Source organism: Salvia miltiorrhiza, chromosome 2 (assembly GCF_028751815.1).
Source record: "Salvia miltiorrhiza cultivar Shanhuang (shh) chromosome 2, IMPLAD_Smil_shh, whole genome shotgun sequence".
Taxonomy (NCBI): Eukaryota; Viridiplantae; Streptophyta; class Magnoliopsida; order Lamiales; family Lamiaceae; genus Salvia; species Salvia miltiorrhiza.
The window spans coordinates 56,120,773-56,138,335 of NC_080388.1; the positions used below are offsets into that span (position 1 = coordinate 56,120,773).

The window sequence follows — 17,563 nt, forward strand, 5'->3', positions numbered from 1 at the left end:
CACAAAAATGGGAATACTACCCAAACAAAAGTGGGAAAACTACCCGCACGCAAGCGAAAATGAACCTAAGAACTACATTTTATAATCTCTTAAAACATTTTATAAGCTCTTAAAAATAAGCTTAGCCAAACACCCTCTAAATGTACTGAATATAACCTAAAATTTATGATTTACTACCGATGGCTTCTCACTATTTTTCTTATAAAATATAAATAATTATTTAAATCTCACCAAATTATTAAAAACTCGATAATATAACTTTTATGATACTTAATTTAAGAATATAAAAGGTTTAATCAATTAATTATTTTTAACAAGAACCCCTCCGTTTTTTTAATAGATAATAATATATTAACTTTTTTGTAATTGTAATAGATGATAGATTGCGAAATAATAATAATAATAAGATCTTATGTTATTGTTTAAATTATGTCTTCGTTAAGTTTCTTAGTGTGTCATCTAATTGTATGTGTTAATGCCATTGTTAATTTGTCATGGTTTCTGGCCATTTTTTATCTTTTTAATATACACTTATCACTTTATTTATATATAGATATTTTGATTTTTATAAATTATTATAATACTAATATATTAAAAATAAACTTCATGAAACAAAAATGTGCAGCCCATGCATCATGCATGCACACACAACAACCACTTTAATCAATTCACAACCACCTTTTTTTCGTTTCGTAAAATGTTATTAAGATTAAAAACAGAAACGCCGTCTGTGGGAATCGAACCCACGACCACATGGTTAAAAGCCATGCGCTCTACCAGCTGAGCTAAGACGGCATGTTAGTGAAGTAGATTAATTAAACATTAATTCCATTTTAAAAAAAGAAGAGGGTTTAGGGTTTGTAAATGAGAGATGCATCGCAAATGATTACAAGTTAACAACACTCATTCGAACTTTTCAACCTTTAATAAAGTTAGAAATTTGTGTAAAAAAAAAAGGAAAAAGAACCAACACCCCCCTCAAAAAAGTTTCAACATATCGTAGACTTGCTCAAATATAGTACTCCCTCCGCCCCGCCGAGCATGAGATGAGACATTTCTTTTGGGCACGAGAATTAAGATATTGTAAATTAGTGTTTTAAGTGTATAGTATAAAAGTGATAAAATAGTCAATAAAGTGATAAAGTAGAACATAGAAGGTAATAAGGGAGTGATTAAGAAAAAATAAGGGGTGCAATTAGTTTTGTAAATTAGTGCTTTAAATTGCCTATTTTTTGCCAAAAAATGAAATGACTCAAGCTCGGTGGGGCGGAGGGAGTAGTAAGTTTTTTTACTTCATCTTAAATTTTTTTATTACCTTATAAAGAACAATTAATTTTAAAAATAAATTTACTATATTTTTTAATATTCAATATTTACCCTTTTTATTTTATCTTTCTCGAATTTCTTTCTTTTTTAATTATAATTTTTTTTATGTAACTCATAATTATTTCTCTATGTTATAAATTTAGTTATTTAAATATTTTAATAAATTATAAACTTTTAAAATATTACATTTTATAAAATTTTGAAACATCTTGTAAATCATAAATTCACAATTATCTTTCCACCTTATAAAATATATTTGAAATAAGCTTAATCATAACACCTTCTCACCTGATGCGGTTCAACCTTCCCTTTTCATTTGTCATCTTTGAAACTTTGTTGGGACCAATTTCCCGTACGACATCAACATCGAATTTTGAATTTTGAAATTCTGGCAACATGAAGGCTTAGGTGTTTGCCTTTGGCAACGGCTTTAGGGGAATTAAAATATTTCAACAAAATTAGCATTTACACCAGTACAATGAGAAATATTTTTATGTTTTTTATAAAATTGATACTAACTTAATTATTATATTTAGGGATAATTGCGTGAAAATACACAAACTTTGCCAAAAATCCATATTTGACGCGAAGTTAAGATTTTACATTTTAATACACCAACTTTCGTTGTTGTCCAAATTTGACACGACTTAATTCTTAAAAATTCAAAAAACAACCCCTTTTTGTAAATAATTATACAAAGACTCACTTATGTTATTATTTGGGACATTTAAACCAAAACAAGATAAAGAAAACATCATAAGGAAATACACTACAAAAAAACGTACGATTACCGACGGCATTTTGCCGTCGGTAATAAGGCACGGCCGCCGGTGATAAAGGTTACCGGCGGCAAATTGCCGTCGCTAACCGGCTCGTCGGTAACGCCATTACCGACGGCGATCGGCCGCCGCCGGCAATTAATGGCGGCGAAGCCGCCGGCATTTCCGCCGTTAAATACCGCCGTTGAACGGCGGATAGTTGCCGAAAAATTACCGACGGCAAATGCCGTCGGTAATTAGCGGCGGCGAGATCACCGTCGGTAATTTCCACCGGACGGTGGTGGCGCACACGCCGGAGCTGTTCAAGGTATTACCGAGGGCAAAATGCCGTCGGTAATTACCGACGGCATTTGCCCTAGGTAATATTTTTTAATTTATTTTATTTATTTTATTTATTTATTTTATTGTATATCCACAATTTATTTCGGTATTTATACAGTATTGCATAATTTAGACGAACTTCCCAGTCGGTCACCCATCTTAGTTGTGCTCTAAGTCAAGCACGCTTAACCTTGAAGTTCTTTTCGAATGGTCACCAGTACAGAACACTCGTATTATTGATATATATAGTATCTATTAATTCATTTAAAGTCTACTTCAATATACAACATCATATATATTCATAACCTTAGAATATGTCGAGATGATATACAAAAAATGTTGTTAATTACGGATTGGGCTCGTTTCCGTTCTTATTTTTATGTCGGAAAAATATTTATTAATTAATTTATTATTAATTTTTTATTTATTTTTATTTTTTATTTTTTATTTTATCAATCTAGTTTATACACCATTCATAACCTTAGTGTTGATTGATGAGTGAATCACTAATCAAATTAACATTCTTAAGTTATAATTATAAGTTACTTACTAAGAATCTTGAATTCTTAGTAATAATATAAGATTATTGATGATTGATGAGTGAATCACTAATCAAATTAACATTGTTAAGTTATAATTACAAAATTTTTACTAAGAATCTTCAATTCTTAATAATAATATTAGATTAGTGATGATTGATGAGTGAATCACTAATCAAATTAACATTATTAAGTTATAATTATAAGTTTCTTAGATTCTTAGTAATAATCTTAGATTAGTGATGAGTGATGAGTAAATCACTAATCAAATTAACATTATTAAGTTATAATTATAAGTTTCTTACTAATAATCTTGAATTCTTAGCAATAATATTAGAGTAGTGATGATTGATGAGTGAATTACTAATCAAATTAACATTATTAAGTTATAATTATAAGATTCTTCCTAACAATCTTGAATTCTTAGTAATAATATTAGATTAGTGTTGATTGATGAGTGAATCACTAATCAAATTAACATTCTTAAGTTATAATTATAAGTTTCTTACTAATAATCTTGAATTCTTAGCAATAATATTAGAGTAGTGATGATTGATGAGTGAATTACTAATCAAATTAACATTATTAAGTTATAATTATAAGATTCTTCCTAACAATCTTGAATTCTTAGTAATAATATTAGATTAGTGTTGATTGATGAGTGAATCACTAATCAAATTAACATTCTTAAGTTATAATTATAAGTTTCTTACTAAGAATCTTGAATTCTTAGTAATAATCTTATATTAGTGATGACTGATGAGTGAATCACTAATCAAATTAACATTCTTAAGTTATAATTACAAGATTTTTACTAAGAATCTTCAATTCTTAGTAATAATATTAGATTAGTGATGATTGATGAGTGAATCACTAATCAAATTAACATTCTTAAGTTATAATTATAAGTTACTTACTAAGAATCTTGAATTCTTAGTAATAATATTAGATTAGTGATGATTGATGAGTGAATCACTAATCAAATTAACATTCTTAAGTTATAATTACAAGATTTTTACTAAGAATCTTCAATTCTTAATAATAATATTAGATTAGTGATGATTGATGAGTGAATCACTAATCAAATTAACATTATTAAGTTATAATTATAAGTTTCTTACTAATAATCTTGAATTCTTAGCAATAATATTAGAGTAGTGATGATTGATGAGTGAATCACTAATCAAATTAACATTCTTAAGTTATAATTATAAGATTCTTACTAAGAATCTTGAATTCTTAAGTAATATCTTACATTAGTGATGAGTGATGTGTGAATCACTAATCAAATTAACATTATTAAGTTATAATTATAAGTTTCTTACTAATAATCTTGAATGCTTAGTAATAATATTAGATTAGTGATGATTGATGAGTGGATAACTAATCAAATTAACATTCTTAAGTTATAATTATAAGTTTCTTACTAAGAATCTTGAATTCTTAGTAATAATCTTAGATTAGTGATGAGTGATGAGTGATGAGTAAATCACTAATCAAATTAACATTATTAAGTTATAATTATAAGTTTCTTAGATTCTTAGTAATAATTTTAGATTAGTGATGAGTGATGAGTAAATCACTAATCAAATTAACATTATTAAGTTATAATTATAAGTTTCTTACTAATAATCTTGAATTCTTAGCAATAATATTAGAGTAGTGATGATTGATGAGTGAATCACTAATCAAATTAACATTCTTAAGTTATAATTATAAGTTTCTTACTAATAATCTTGAATTCTTAGAAAGTGGATCTGGGATACAACTGTTCCTATACGCCGCTCCATTGTCTGCTGGAGACTCATTCATGGGAGGCTTCCTACGATTGATTGCATGATTAGGCAGGGGCTCATTGTTCCCAATGCTTGTCCGATTTGCCTTACTGCTGCGGAATCTATTAATCACACTTTCTGGGGATGTTCTAGGGTGATTCCGATTTGGCAAGCCTTTCTTGGCTGGTTTAGGCAGTTGCATCTGCTTGACTGCCTTGACATCCAGAGTTTCTTGGTCATGGCGTGGAATATGAATTTTAGCTCTCTTCTGGGAAGAGTGTGGAAGATTGGAATTCTAAGCGCTATTTGGATGATTTGGACTAGCAGGAATGCATGCATATTTGACGATCAGGCTTTTACTGCCATAAAGGTTCTGAGCTTTATAAAGACGGCTTTCAAGGAAGCCGAGGCGTTGCCATTGAAGCTCGGCTACATGGCCAATGAATGGAATGATTACCTCACTTTACGATCCATTGGGGTTTCTTCTCGGCCTGCACCTCCGCCGGAATTCTTATCTGTGCATTGGTGGCCGCCGGATATTGGTTGGATCAAAGTAAATACGGACGGCTCTGCGTCCGGCTCACCGGGTTTAATTGCTGGTGGTGGAGTGTTCAGAGACCACGCTGCAATTGTTCAGGGGTGTTTCCACACAAAGGGAGGATCGGGCTTCGCTTTTGAAGCTGAGCTACTTGCGGCGATCACTGCCATTGCGATAGCTTATAACCGAGGATGGCGCAAGCTCTGGCTCGAGGCGGACTCCTCTTATGTTGTTCGTCTCTTGGCGTTTCATCAGTTATTGGAAGGAGACGTTAGCTCGCTTACATGAGATCACTTTTCGGGTTTCGCATATTTATCGGGAAGGAAACGTTGTGGCGGACATTATGGCAAACCCTGCGAGACAAGAGGGTTTTTGGAGCAATGGGATTGAGGTCATTGAGGACGCTGTCATCCGAGACATCGCGAGCCATAGTCATCTTCGTCGCATCTAAGTCCCGTTAGGGGTGCTTCTGATTGTTGTTGTTCCGTGCCCGTCTTGGCCTGCTTCATGGCTGCTTGAGTTCTTTGGTCTTTGTCTTTTGTTTGTTTGAGCCGGATTTACTTGGGAACGATGGTGAGGCCGGAGTTCCTGAAGTGTTTCCTTCCGCTCGTTTGCTTTATTGTTCTGCTTTTGTGAAGTACACTTTCTGCTCTTGTTAAGTACACTCGTCCCATAGTTGGCGTCTCTGTGCCTTCATGGGTTTGTTCTTCCTTTGTTTTATCTTTTATAAAATACCGCTTTTAATAATCTTGAATTCTTAGCAATAATATTAGAGTAGTGATGATTGATGAGTGAATTACTAATCAAATTAACATTATTAAGTTATAATTATAAGATTCTTCCTAACAATCTTGAATTCTTAGTAATAATATTAGATTAGTGTTGATTGATGAGTGAATCACTAATCAAATTAACATTCTTAAGTTATAATTATAAGTTTCTTACTAAGAATCTTGAATTCTTAGTAATAATCTTATATTAGTGATGACTGATGAGTGAATCACTAATCAAATTAACATTCTTAAGTTATAATTACAAGATTTTTACTAAGAATCTTCAATTCTTAGTAATAATATTAGATTAGTGATGATTGATGAGTGAATCACTAATCAAATTAACATTCTTAAGTTATAATTATAAGTTACTTACTAAGAATCTTGAATTCTTAGTAATAATATTAGATTAGTGATGATTGATGAGTGAATCACTAATCAAATTAACATTCTTAAGTTATAATTACAAGATTTTTACTAAGAATCTTCAATTCTTAATAATAATATTAGATTAGTGATGATTGATGAGTGAATCACTAATCAAATTAACATTATTAAGTTATAATTATAAGTTTCTTACTAATAATCTTGAATTCTTAGCAATAATATTAGAGTAGTGATGATTGATGAGTGAATCACTAATCAAATTAACATTCTTAAGTTATAATTATAAGATTCTTACTAAGAATCTTGAATTCTTAAGTAATATCTTACATTAGTGATGAGTGATGTGTGAATCACTAATCAAATTAACATTATTAAGTTATAATTATAAGTTTCTTACTAATAATCTTGAATGCTTAGTAATAATATTAGATTAGTGATGATTGATGAGTGGATAACTAATCAAATTAACATTCTTCAGTTATAATTATAAGTTTCTTACTAAGAATCTTGAATTCTTAGTAATAATCTTAGATTAGTGATGAGTGATGAGTGATGAGTAAATCACTAATCAAATTAACATTATTAAGTTATAATTATAAGTTTCTTAGATTCTTAGTAATAATTTTAGATTAGTGATGAGTGATGAGTAAATCACTAATCAAATTAACATTATTAAGTTATAATTATAAGTTTCTTACTAATAATCTTGAATTCTTAGCAATAATATTAGAGTAGTGATGATTGATGAGTGAATCACTAATCAAATTAACATTCTTAAGTTATAATTATAAGTTTTTACTAATAATCTTGAATTCTTAGAAAGTGGATCTGGGATACAACTGTTCCTATACGCCGCTCCATTGTCTGCTGGAGACTCATTCATGGGAGGCTTCCTACGATTGATTGCATGATTAGGCAGGGGCTCATTGTTCCCAATGCTTGTCCGATTTGCCTTACTGCTGCGGAATCTATTAATCACACTTTCTGGGGATGTTCTAGGGTGATTCCGATTTGGCAAGCCTTTCTTGGCTGGTTTAGGCAGTTGCATCTGCTTGACTGCCTTGACATCCAGAGTTTCTTGGTCATGGCGTGGAATATGAATTTTAGCTCTCTTCTGGGAAGAGTGTGGAAGATTGGAATTCTAAGCGCTATTTGGATGATTTGGACTAGCAGGAATGCATGCATATTTGACGATCAGGCTTTTACTGCCATAAAGGTTCTGAGCTTTATAAAGACGGCTTTCAAGGAAGCCGAGGCGTTGCCATTGAAGCTCGGCTACATGGCCAATGAATGGAATGATTACCTCACTTTACGATCCATTGGGGTTTCTTCTCGGCCTGCACCTCCGCCGGAATTCTTATCTGTGCATTGGTGGCCGCCGGATATTGGTTGGATCAAAGTAAATACGGACGGCTCTGCGTCCGGCTCACCGGGTTTAATTGCTGGTGGTGGAGTGTTCAGAGACCACGCTGCAATTGTTCAGGGGTGTTTCCACACAAAGGGAGGATCGGGCTTCGCTTTTGAAGCTGAGCTACTTGCGGCGATCACTGCCATTGCGATAGCTTATAACCGAGGATGGCGCAAGCTCTGGCTCGAGGCGGACTCCTCTTATGTTGTTCGTCTCCTACAGCAGCGATCGATGGAGGTTCCTTGGCGTTTCATCAGTTATTGGAAGGAGACGTTAGCTCGCTTACATGAGATCACTTTTCGGGTTTCGCATATTTATCGGGAAGGAAATGTTGTGGCGGACATTATGGCAAACCCTGCGAGACAAGAGGGTTTTTGGAGCAATGGGATTGAGGTCATTGAGGACGCTGTCATCCGAGACATCGCGAGCCATAGTCATCTTCGTCGCATCTAAGTCCCGTTAGGGGTGCTTCTGATTGTTGTTGTTCCGTGCCCGTCTTGGCCTGCTTCATGGCTGCTTGAGTTCTTTGGTCTTTGTCTTTTGTTTGTTTGAGCCGGATTTACTTGGGAACGATGGTGAGGCCGGAGTTCCTGAAGTGTTTCCTTCCGCTCGTTTGCTTTATTGTTCTGCTCTTGTGAAGTACACTTTCTGCTCTTGTTAAGTACACTCGTCCCATAGTTGGCGTCTCTGTGCCTTCATGGGTTTGTTCTTCCTTTGTTTTATCTTTTATAAAATACCGCTTTTAATAATCTTGAATTCTTAGCAATAATATTAGAGTAGTGATGATTGATGAGTGAATTACTAATCAAATTAACATTATTAAGTTATAATTATAAGATTCTTCCTAACAATCTTGAATTCTTAGTAATAATATTAGATTAGTGTTGATTGATGAGTGAATCACTAATCAAATTAACATTCTTAAGTTATAATTATAAGTTTCTTACTAAGAATCTTGAATTCTTAGTAATAATCTTATATTAGTGATGACTGATGAGTGAATCACTAATCAAATTAACATTCTTAAGTTATAATTACAAGATTTTTACTAAGAATCTTCAATTCTTAGTAATAATATTAGATTAGTGATGATTGATGAGTGAATCACTAATCAAATTAACATTCTTAAGTTATAATTATAAGTTACTTACTAAGAATCTTGAATTCTTAGTAATAATATTAGATTAGTGATGATTGATGAGTGAATCACTAATCAAATTAACATTCTTAAGTTATAATTACAAGATTTTTACTAAGAATCTTCAATTCTTAATAATAATATTAGGTTAGTGATGATTGATGAGTGAATCACTAATCAAATTAACATTATTAAGTTATAATTATAAGTTTCTTACTAATAATCTTGAATTCTTAGCAATAATATTAGAGTAGTGATGATTGATGAGTGAATCACTAATCAAATTAACATTCTTAAGTTATAATTATAAGATTCTTACTAAGAATCTTGAATTCTTAAGTAATATCTTACATTAGTGATGAGTGATGTGTGAATCACTAATCAAATTAACATTATTAAGTTATAATTATAAGTTTCTTACTAATAATCTTGAATGCTTAGTAATAATATTAGATTAGTGATGATTGATGAGTGGATAACTAATCAAATTAACATTCTTAAGTTATAATTATAAGTTTCTTACTAAGAATCTTGAATTCTTAGTAATAATCTTAGATTAGTGATGAGTGATGAGTGATGAGTAAATCACTAATCAAATTAACATTATTAAGTTATAATTATAAGTTTCTTAGATTCTTAGTAATAATTTTAGATTAGTGATGAGTGATGAGTAAATCACTAATCAAATTAACATTATTAAGTTATAATTATAAGTTTCTTACTAATAATCTTGAATTCTTAGCAATAATATTAGAGTAGTGATGATTGATGAGTGAATCACTAATCAAATTAACATTCTTAAGTTATAATTATAAGATTCTTACTAAGAATCTTGAATTCTTAAGTAATATCTGACATTAGTGATGAGTGATGTGTGAATCACTAATCAAATTAACATTATTAAGTTATAATTATAAGTTTCTTACTAATAATCTTGAATGCTTAGTAATAATATTAGATTAGTGATGATTGATGAGTGGATCACTAATCAAATTAACATTCTTAAGTTATAATTATAAGTTTTCTTACTAGGAATCTTGAATTCTTAGTAATAATCTTAGATTAGTAATAATCGATGTTTAAATTTTCACTTGTATTTCAATATATATTTAATTTTAATGTTTTTGTATTATTATCTTTGACCAATTTATTAGATGATAAATGAAAAAAAAATAAAAAATAAAAAAAATAAAAAAAATTACCGACGGCATTTGCCGTCGGTAATGGGAATTTGCCGTCGGTAATTAGCGGCGGAAAAATGCCGTCGGTAATTTTGGCCGGGCGGCGGTGGTGCTATCGCCGGATGTCACCGGTGGTGGTGATTAGCGGCGGCCTCTTGCCGCCGGTAAATGTTGCCATCGGTAATAAATAATTTGTATTTAAATTAAAATATATTTAAATTAGCGACGGCACAACCGCCGCTAATTAGCGGCGGTTGTTTTGCCGTCGGTAATGCGCCGGTAATAGGCAAAAGACGGGTCGCCGTTTTTGCCGCCGCCGTGCCGTCGGTAATTGCCGGCGGCGGCTTCGCCGTCGCTGATTTTGGCCGCTATTTTCGCGTTTTTTTGTAGTGATATCTTGTTTTGGTTTAAATGTCTCAAATTATAACATAAGTGGGTCTTTGTATAATTATTTACAAAAGATGTTGTTTTTTGAATTTTTAAGAATTAAGTCGTGTCAAATTTGGACAACAACGAAAGTTGGTGTATTAAAATGTAAAATCCTAACTTCGCGTCAAATATGGATTTTTGGCAAAGTTTGTGTATTTAGGTGCAATTTTCCCTTATATTTATAAATATAATAAATAAATTAATTTAATTGAGTATATCTGAATTGAATATTGAAAAAAAAAGAGAAGAATTTACAATAATAAAAATTGTTATTATGAAAAGACAAAAATAAAAATGAAATAAAAAATTAAGAAAAGTATTGAAAAATAAATCTATTCAAAAAAAGGTGAGAGAGGAGAGATATTTATTTAAAAAATTTAATCTTTAAATAAGTATAGCTTTTACATTTTAAATCAAATATTTACGTAAACTATATCAAATTAAAGCTTTTATCGTGATATTTAATTTGATATGCATATTAAATATTTTATAATTAGTTGAATCTCATAATTTTAGAAAGAAATAAAATAATAAAAAGTAAACAAAAAGAAAAAATATAATTTACAAACACTACAAGAATTGGTCACATAGACAACACAAAATAGACAATATATTTGGACAAATGTGTTGTTAAATATTATATAGACAACTATAATGGCTAAATCTGTTGTCTATGACCATAGAAAAATGTGGTCATAGACAACAGTGTTTGAAACATGTTGTCTATGAACGCTACTAGACAACAAGACTTAATTTCTGTTGTCTATTAATACAATAAACAATAGATTTTCCTAGTTTGTTGTCTTTATTCAAAGCATATAGACAAGTATTTTAAAAATCTATTGTCTATTACTATTACCTCATTACGCAAACACTTGTGAATTTTAATCAAAAAAGAAAAAGATAAAATGTGATGCATTGTAACCAAGAAAAAAAAAGTTAGTTTCTACTTTCTAAAACTACATTCAATTTCTGTCGCTCCTCCTTCTCCCTCCGCGGCTCCGCCGCTGCGCCTACCACCACCGGCTGCCGTCGCCATCAACTCACTCCAGCCTGACGCCGCCTCCTTCACCAGCTCAACGCCGCCCGATGCCCCTACCTAACCCACTGCGTGCACACCAGCCCTGAATCTCTCTCTTTCTCTCCTTCGGCGAACGGTTGCTCGGCGGGAACTCATTGTCATCACTCCCTCTACCACCGTCGCCCTTCCTCGCCGAAACGCAGCGGCAGATCCGTCGACATCTCCTCCATCGACGCCTTTCAACTGGCCCATCATCATAGCAAAACCTAGGTGCAATTGAGCTTTATGCAGCGCTCGATTGTGTGCGAATTTGGGATGAAGAAGGCGGATTCAATGGCAAAGAAGGCTCACCAATCGGAGAAGAGGCGGAACAAGGCCAAGAAGTTAGGACTCGGATAAAAAAGGTTTGTTCGTGATTTAAGGTTCACTATCTCAATTCATGAATTTAACATCTCTCAATATTTGTTAATCTTTTTAATTGCATTATTCAAATGGAATATGAGGATGTCTGGCAAATTATCTCTTGTGATTAAATTTGTTTTGGTGGATTTGCAGAATTTGGGTTTATTGCTGAATTTTTCAAGTACTTTGGACTAAATTTAGGATATAGTCATTTAGCTTCAAGGGAAAATTTGTGATGTAGTGGAGTTTGCAGCATAAGTTGTCAATGTCATGAGTTTTATCTGTTCATGATAAATGATTATGTTGCCTTCCCTCCTATAAAGAGGACTGATTCTTAGCATTCAACCTCACCATTAACTCTAGCTGGTTCAAGCTTCCCCACACATGTTCCTCTTGTTACCCGATCCTCTGTGTTCTCTTGAAAAGTTACACAAGGTATGTTTTCTTTCTTTCTAATTTCTGAATTCAAAGTATGTCATTTTGTTTAAATTGTTTGAAGATATGAAGTTGTTGTTAGTCTAGGAAAATTTGATGGTATGTTTCTTCGTGGTTTACTCCAAGCCTGCCCTAGCAACTTGCTTCTTCGTTCCTCTGTTTTCTGTGTATTGTATTCTGATTTAATGAATGTATATTTATGTATATGTTTAAGAATTAGTTCACGGATAAGTCGAATACCTCTATATCTGGCTGTTTCAAAAATTTAGTTGTCTTAACTTTTGTTGTTTGTTGTGACTGTTTCCAATGAATACTAATAATATTTTTTATATTTTATCTACTTAAAGAATGGCAAAAGGCATCATCACTATAGCTGGTTGGCTGAGTTTATTGATTTTTTCACTTGTTGTGATGAATGCTCAAGGCCCCGTTACTATTCGAGACGATGCCATCCCTAGAGGAGCAGGTTAGATATTATCTCTTAAATACTAATATATTTTTGCTTTGAAGTATGTATATATGTATGTGTATATTGACTAAATATAACTAGTTATTTCATTTGTTGTTATAGTTTGCTTTGATGGGAGTGCACTAGCGTACTCTTACGTTGAGGGATCTAGAGACAACTGATAGTTGGATTGTGTATCTGCAAGTAGACCATCTTTAACATTACTTCGAAAAAAAAATCATTACTATAAGCTCTAAATAAATCTTTATGTGCATGCTATGCTATCTTCTTATTCTTAAGCTTACATTTTCCATCTTTTATATTTAATGGATAAAAATATTTTCTTTTTTTTTTTATTTTAAGGTGGTGGATGGTGTTACAACTCTATCTGATTTATAACAGATCACGTACATATTCTTGGGGAGTAGTCACCTTATTGATTCTCAAACCAACTTCTTAGCGTTACTGGATTTAAATTGCACATATGATCTCATCTGGGTATAATATACATGTCCCTTTCAACTGATATTTGATCTTCATTTTATTGGATGATAATCTAATTTCTTATTCTTATATAGGTTTCTGCAGTTGGTAGAAGGTTTATATTAACTATCGTGATGACTCATCATTTATGTTAGATATATTGGACACGGTAAGTGTATGGTCATTTCTTAGTTTTTTATTTTTTTTAAGTTTAGAGATAGAAATCTTGACCAAATTTTGTATTTGACTTAGCTTGTTTATGCTACTAACACATTGATTTTTCTATTTTAGAAGACAAACATCTCCTTTCGAAGTGCAAGGATTTTCAGTATTACGATGGAAGAAATGATTACTAAAGGAATGGGAAATGTTTGTTGGATAATTGAATTTGTTGGATGATTGGTGGTGAATGTTAAAGGTTGAAGATTGTATTAGAAGTTTTTTTAGGAGAAGTTTATTTGAATGTTGAAGGCATAGTTAGAGACAATACAATTGTGGATGTAATATCTTTTGATGAAATACTAAATACGATGTTTGACTTTTATGATATTAATCGAGTTTTTATTTATGCCTTTTTAGTATTATTTGGTTATTTGATGTTTAAGTATTTTAATTTTGTTATAATATATTGGTATTATAAAATAGGGATCTAAATATATTATAAAAAAAAATATTTTGTCATAGAATAGACAATACATATTTCATGTTGTCTATAACCACTCGGTTTGTTGTCTATATCATTATAGACAACAAATATTATAATATTTGTTGTCTATGATTAAATAGACAACAGATAATATTGTTGTTTATTACCTTCCGTATGTTGTCTATGTTTAAATTGACAACAAATAATATATGTTGTCTATTAGCACCCCAGAATAGACAACACCAGCCTCAACAACATACGTTTTCCACATAGACAACACTAAATATTTGTTGTCTATGTGCTAAATTCTTGTAGTGAAATACACATTTAACTTTATTATAACTATATATAAAATTATCATTTAATTATGAAATTAGTTTCAAATTAATTTCTTAACTTTTTAATATAGTAAATATATTTTAACAACTTCAACATTTCATTTTCTTTGTCCAATGATCTGCACAAAAAATGACACAAGCTATATGCCATTGGCTAGTAAATTAGTATTGCATAGAGCAATATGATCAGTTTATAATCCAAGATAGCATCCATACTTGATTTTCTGTTGCGAATGATTGTACAAGCTTGCAGCTTCCCTTAAAATCGAGCACATGTGGTGTACTCCCTCGTGCCGCTATTCATAATCTATTTCTTTTTACACACTCCCGATTAGGATTTTAAAAAAAATCTAAAATCCTATTCACTTCTTCCTCTTCGTTTTCCTTCATTCTCCTAACCGCATCTCCCTACACCACTGCCTCCTCCCCTCCCCCTACTGGATCCGCGTCGCCCTCTCCATCACCGAGGACAAGAGATTCTCTCAATTGCTGTCGAAGGAATTGGGGGCCACCAGCGGCGTCAAATTGTTTAATCAACTTATTGGAGAAATGAGAGTGGAGGTGTGGTGAAAGATTTGGCGTTGCGGTTACGGCCGTCCTTAGAAACGACGTCGTTCGGGCTCTGAAAAGCAACAGACCTGTCCTCAGGCTCCAATCACATAGGATATAAAGACTAGGTTTGGTCTGGGTGATCCTCGTCTGAAGATACCCCGTCACTTTCCAAATCCGGCCTTGAGTAGGTGACCATAGGTGGCCCCGCGGTCTTAAGGCAGCGCCATTTTACTCTTGGAATAAGATTCTCTTCCCGGTTCTCCTCTGATGAAATCAACTCTGGGCATGTTCATTAGGGATAGGGATTTCAGAATATTCGGGATCTTGGTTACTTAGGAAGATCCTTTTCTGGGATCCCGAATATCATCCTCATTACTGTGTAATTCCTTCAATCCCTTATATAGTTTTAAGGATATGAATTGAAATTTTGGAATATTTAAAGGCGTTTGATAAATTTTATTATTTGAGTTATTTTTTATTGGTTTATATCTTATTAATATGATGAATTTGGATAGATTTTATGGTAAGAAAGATAAAAGAAAAATTTAATCATAGCTTCCTCAATTATATGCATCAATCTTTCTGGATATCTTAGGTTCTGATTGACGATAGCGGAGCCTCTCTTTTTTTTTCCTGAGCAGGATAGGTGAGCATCTTCAAATAACGCTATTTGAGTACGAGACAAATAAGGATGATATGCGTCTCTTCAAAAAAGATGATTTGAGGGCCACATAAATGAGTCTTAAGTAAAGCTTATTCATAATTCTTATTTTCTCCTTCTCCATCGATGCTTATGTTATTTTTGTTTAGTCGAAATTCTGACTCAAACCATAAATCGAACAACTTATAAAAATACATGTTATATTTGTAATGTTTGTAAATTCGAGCTAAAAAGTCACCATTGAATCAAAGTTCATGCTATTTCTTAAGAATAAGTCCTATAGAAACAACTACAAGAACTTATAAGTTTCTCTATCAAACTTTTTTTTTTCAAAATCATATTTGCAACAATTATTTTACAAAAAATATTCAATCTCAGTTTGTTATTTCCACCATATACATTTCCAAGTTTATCGTTCTTCAATTTTTTTCCTCTTTTACAAGGATTTTCTTTATATGTCTCATTTTTTTCTCTAACTTATAAGTTCATTTATCTAAGGGTTAATAGCCGAAAAATACATAAAGTTTCATCAAATTTGTATTTTGCACATGACCTTTAAAATTAGCTCCATAATACATGAACTATTGATTTTATTGCAATTTGCACACGGCGAGAACTCCAATTATGATTAACGTTGACCGGCAATGACGTGGATTATTATTTAGTGTATGTGGCAATACGCGTGGCATTTTTAAAGATCTGGCAATACACGTGTCATAAAAAAAATATCTCTTTCTCAAAAATCACAACTGCGTCTCCTCTCTTTCCTCAAACTTCTCCACTGCTGTCGGCCGAATGGAAGAACGATGAATGACCAACCGCCTTCATCGATGCGGTCTGAGTTTGGCAAATGTCGCCCCTTCGGGAGAACCAACAACAGGGGAAAGCTAGCAAACATTACCAGGTCGCGTTGCTCCCCCCTCTTCTTTCTCTTCTTGACAGGGAAAAGAAAGAAGACAAACTACTCTTCCAGATCTATCTTCAGATAACAACGAAGCCAGCTATTTCTTTCTCTAATTCTTACTAAGGGGCAGAGAATTCTTACTTATTTGTCTACTTTACTTGACTGATTGGTAGACTAGTTCGAGCTTTCCTACTAGCTAATTCGAGTTTAGGGATAGCTGATTTGAGTTGCACTTCATAAAATGGACAAAAAGATGGCAGCAACAAAACCCAACTCAGTGACGGTGGATCTGGAACCCTCTGCAGTTTGTTGTCCACTGAACCGCCGCCTTTCTCCTTTTTACCACTCAATGGCGGCGGATCTGGAACGCAACTCTGAATTTTTGTGAACGGTGGTGGTGGAACGTGGCTGTTGGAGACAAGGCTGCGCTGTGCAGCGCGGTGGAGATGGAGGTGGTGCTGGCGTTTGGAAAAGGCGGTAGATCTGGGGCGCTGGCCTCAGCGATGGTGGTGGCAAGGTGCGGCGGGGTGTGGCGTGGAGAGGTCGGCGTCCTCTCGCCTTCGACGCTCCTCACCGATGGCGAGCTATAAAACTTTGCTCAAACCTTTTCGTGAATATCAGTCGGCCCTTTTCGTGAATATCAGTTGGCTCGGTAGGACGTCGATAGATGAGTTCCCGGAATTGCTGCTAATGGCCAAGAGAGAGAGAGAGGGGTCAGGGGGAGAGGGATGGGCCAGATTTGTTGTTGTTTTTTTTTTTTGGGGGTTAAGGTGCAGATAGGCCCCTCAAGTGGAGGCCCTTAGGGCATTTCAGTCCCCTTACTAACTGTGTGTGCAAATTGGCCCCCGAACTAAAAAAAACGGTGCAGATCGGCCCCTCTGACTTAACACCGTTATGGGCCGTTAGTCAAGGGAGCGATCTGCACCGTTTTTTCGGAGTTCAGGGGCTAATCTACACCTTTTAACTTTTTAATTAATTCATCTCTCTCGCTCAAAATTTGATCAACGTTGTCGCTGATTCAAGCTCCCGCGAGGCCGGCGGACGGTGCCGCCCCTTTCTTTCTCTCTTGGGCCCTAAAC

At 33.3% G+C, this 17,563-nt stretch overlaps 1 long non-coding RNA gene and 1 other non-coding gene across 4 annotated transcripts; one reads left to right on the forward strand and one right to left on the reverse strand.

The window, feature by feature from the left end:
* Positions 1-722: 722 nt before the first annotated feature.
* TRNAK-UUU (transfer RNA lysine (anticodon UUU)) lies at positions 723-795 on the reverse strand. Its single transcript has one exon. It is a non-coding gene; the product is annotated as a tRNA-Lys (tRNA).
* Positions 796-11,202: 10,407 nt separating this feature from the next.
* LOC131010457 (uncharacterized) lies at positions 11,203-13,902 on the forward strand. 3 transcript variants are annotated; one of them, XR_009096560.1, is made up of 6 exons: positions 11,203-12,452; positions 12,800-12,918; positions 13,024-13,104; positions 13,264-13,398; positions 13,479-13,552; positions 13,675-13,902. It is a non-coding gene; the product is annotated as an uncharacterized LOC131010457 (long non-coding RNA). The 3 variants fall into 3 exon arrangements; XR_009096559.1 differs by having other exon boundaries at positions 11,204-12,918; XR_009096558.1 differs by lacking the exon at positions 13,024-13,104 and having other exon boundaries at positions 11,211-12,918.
* The last annotated feature ends 3,661 nt before the right edge of the window (positions 13,903-17,563 follow it).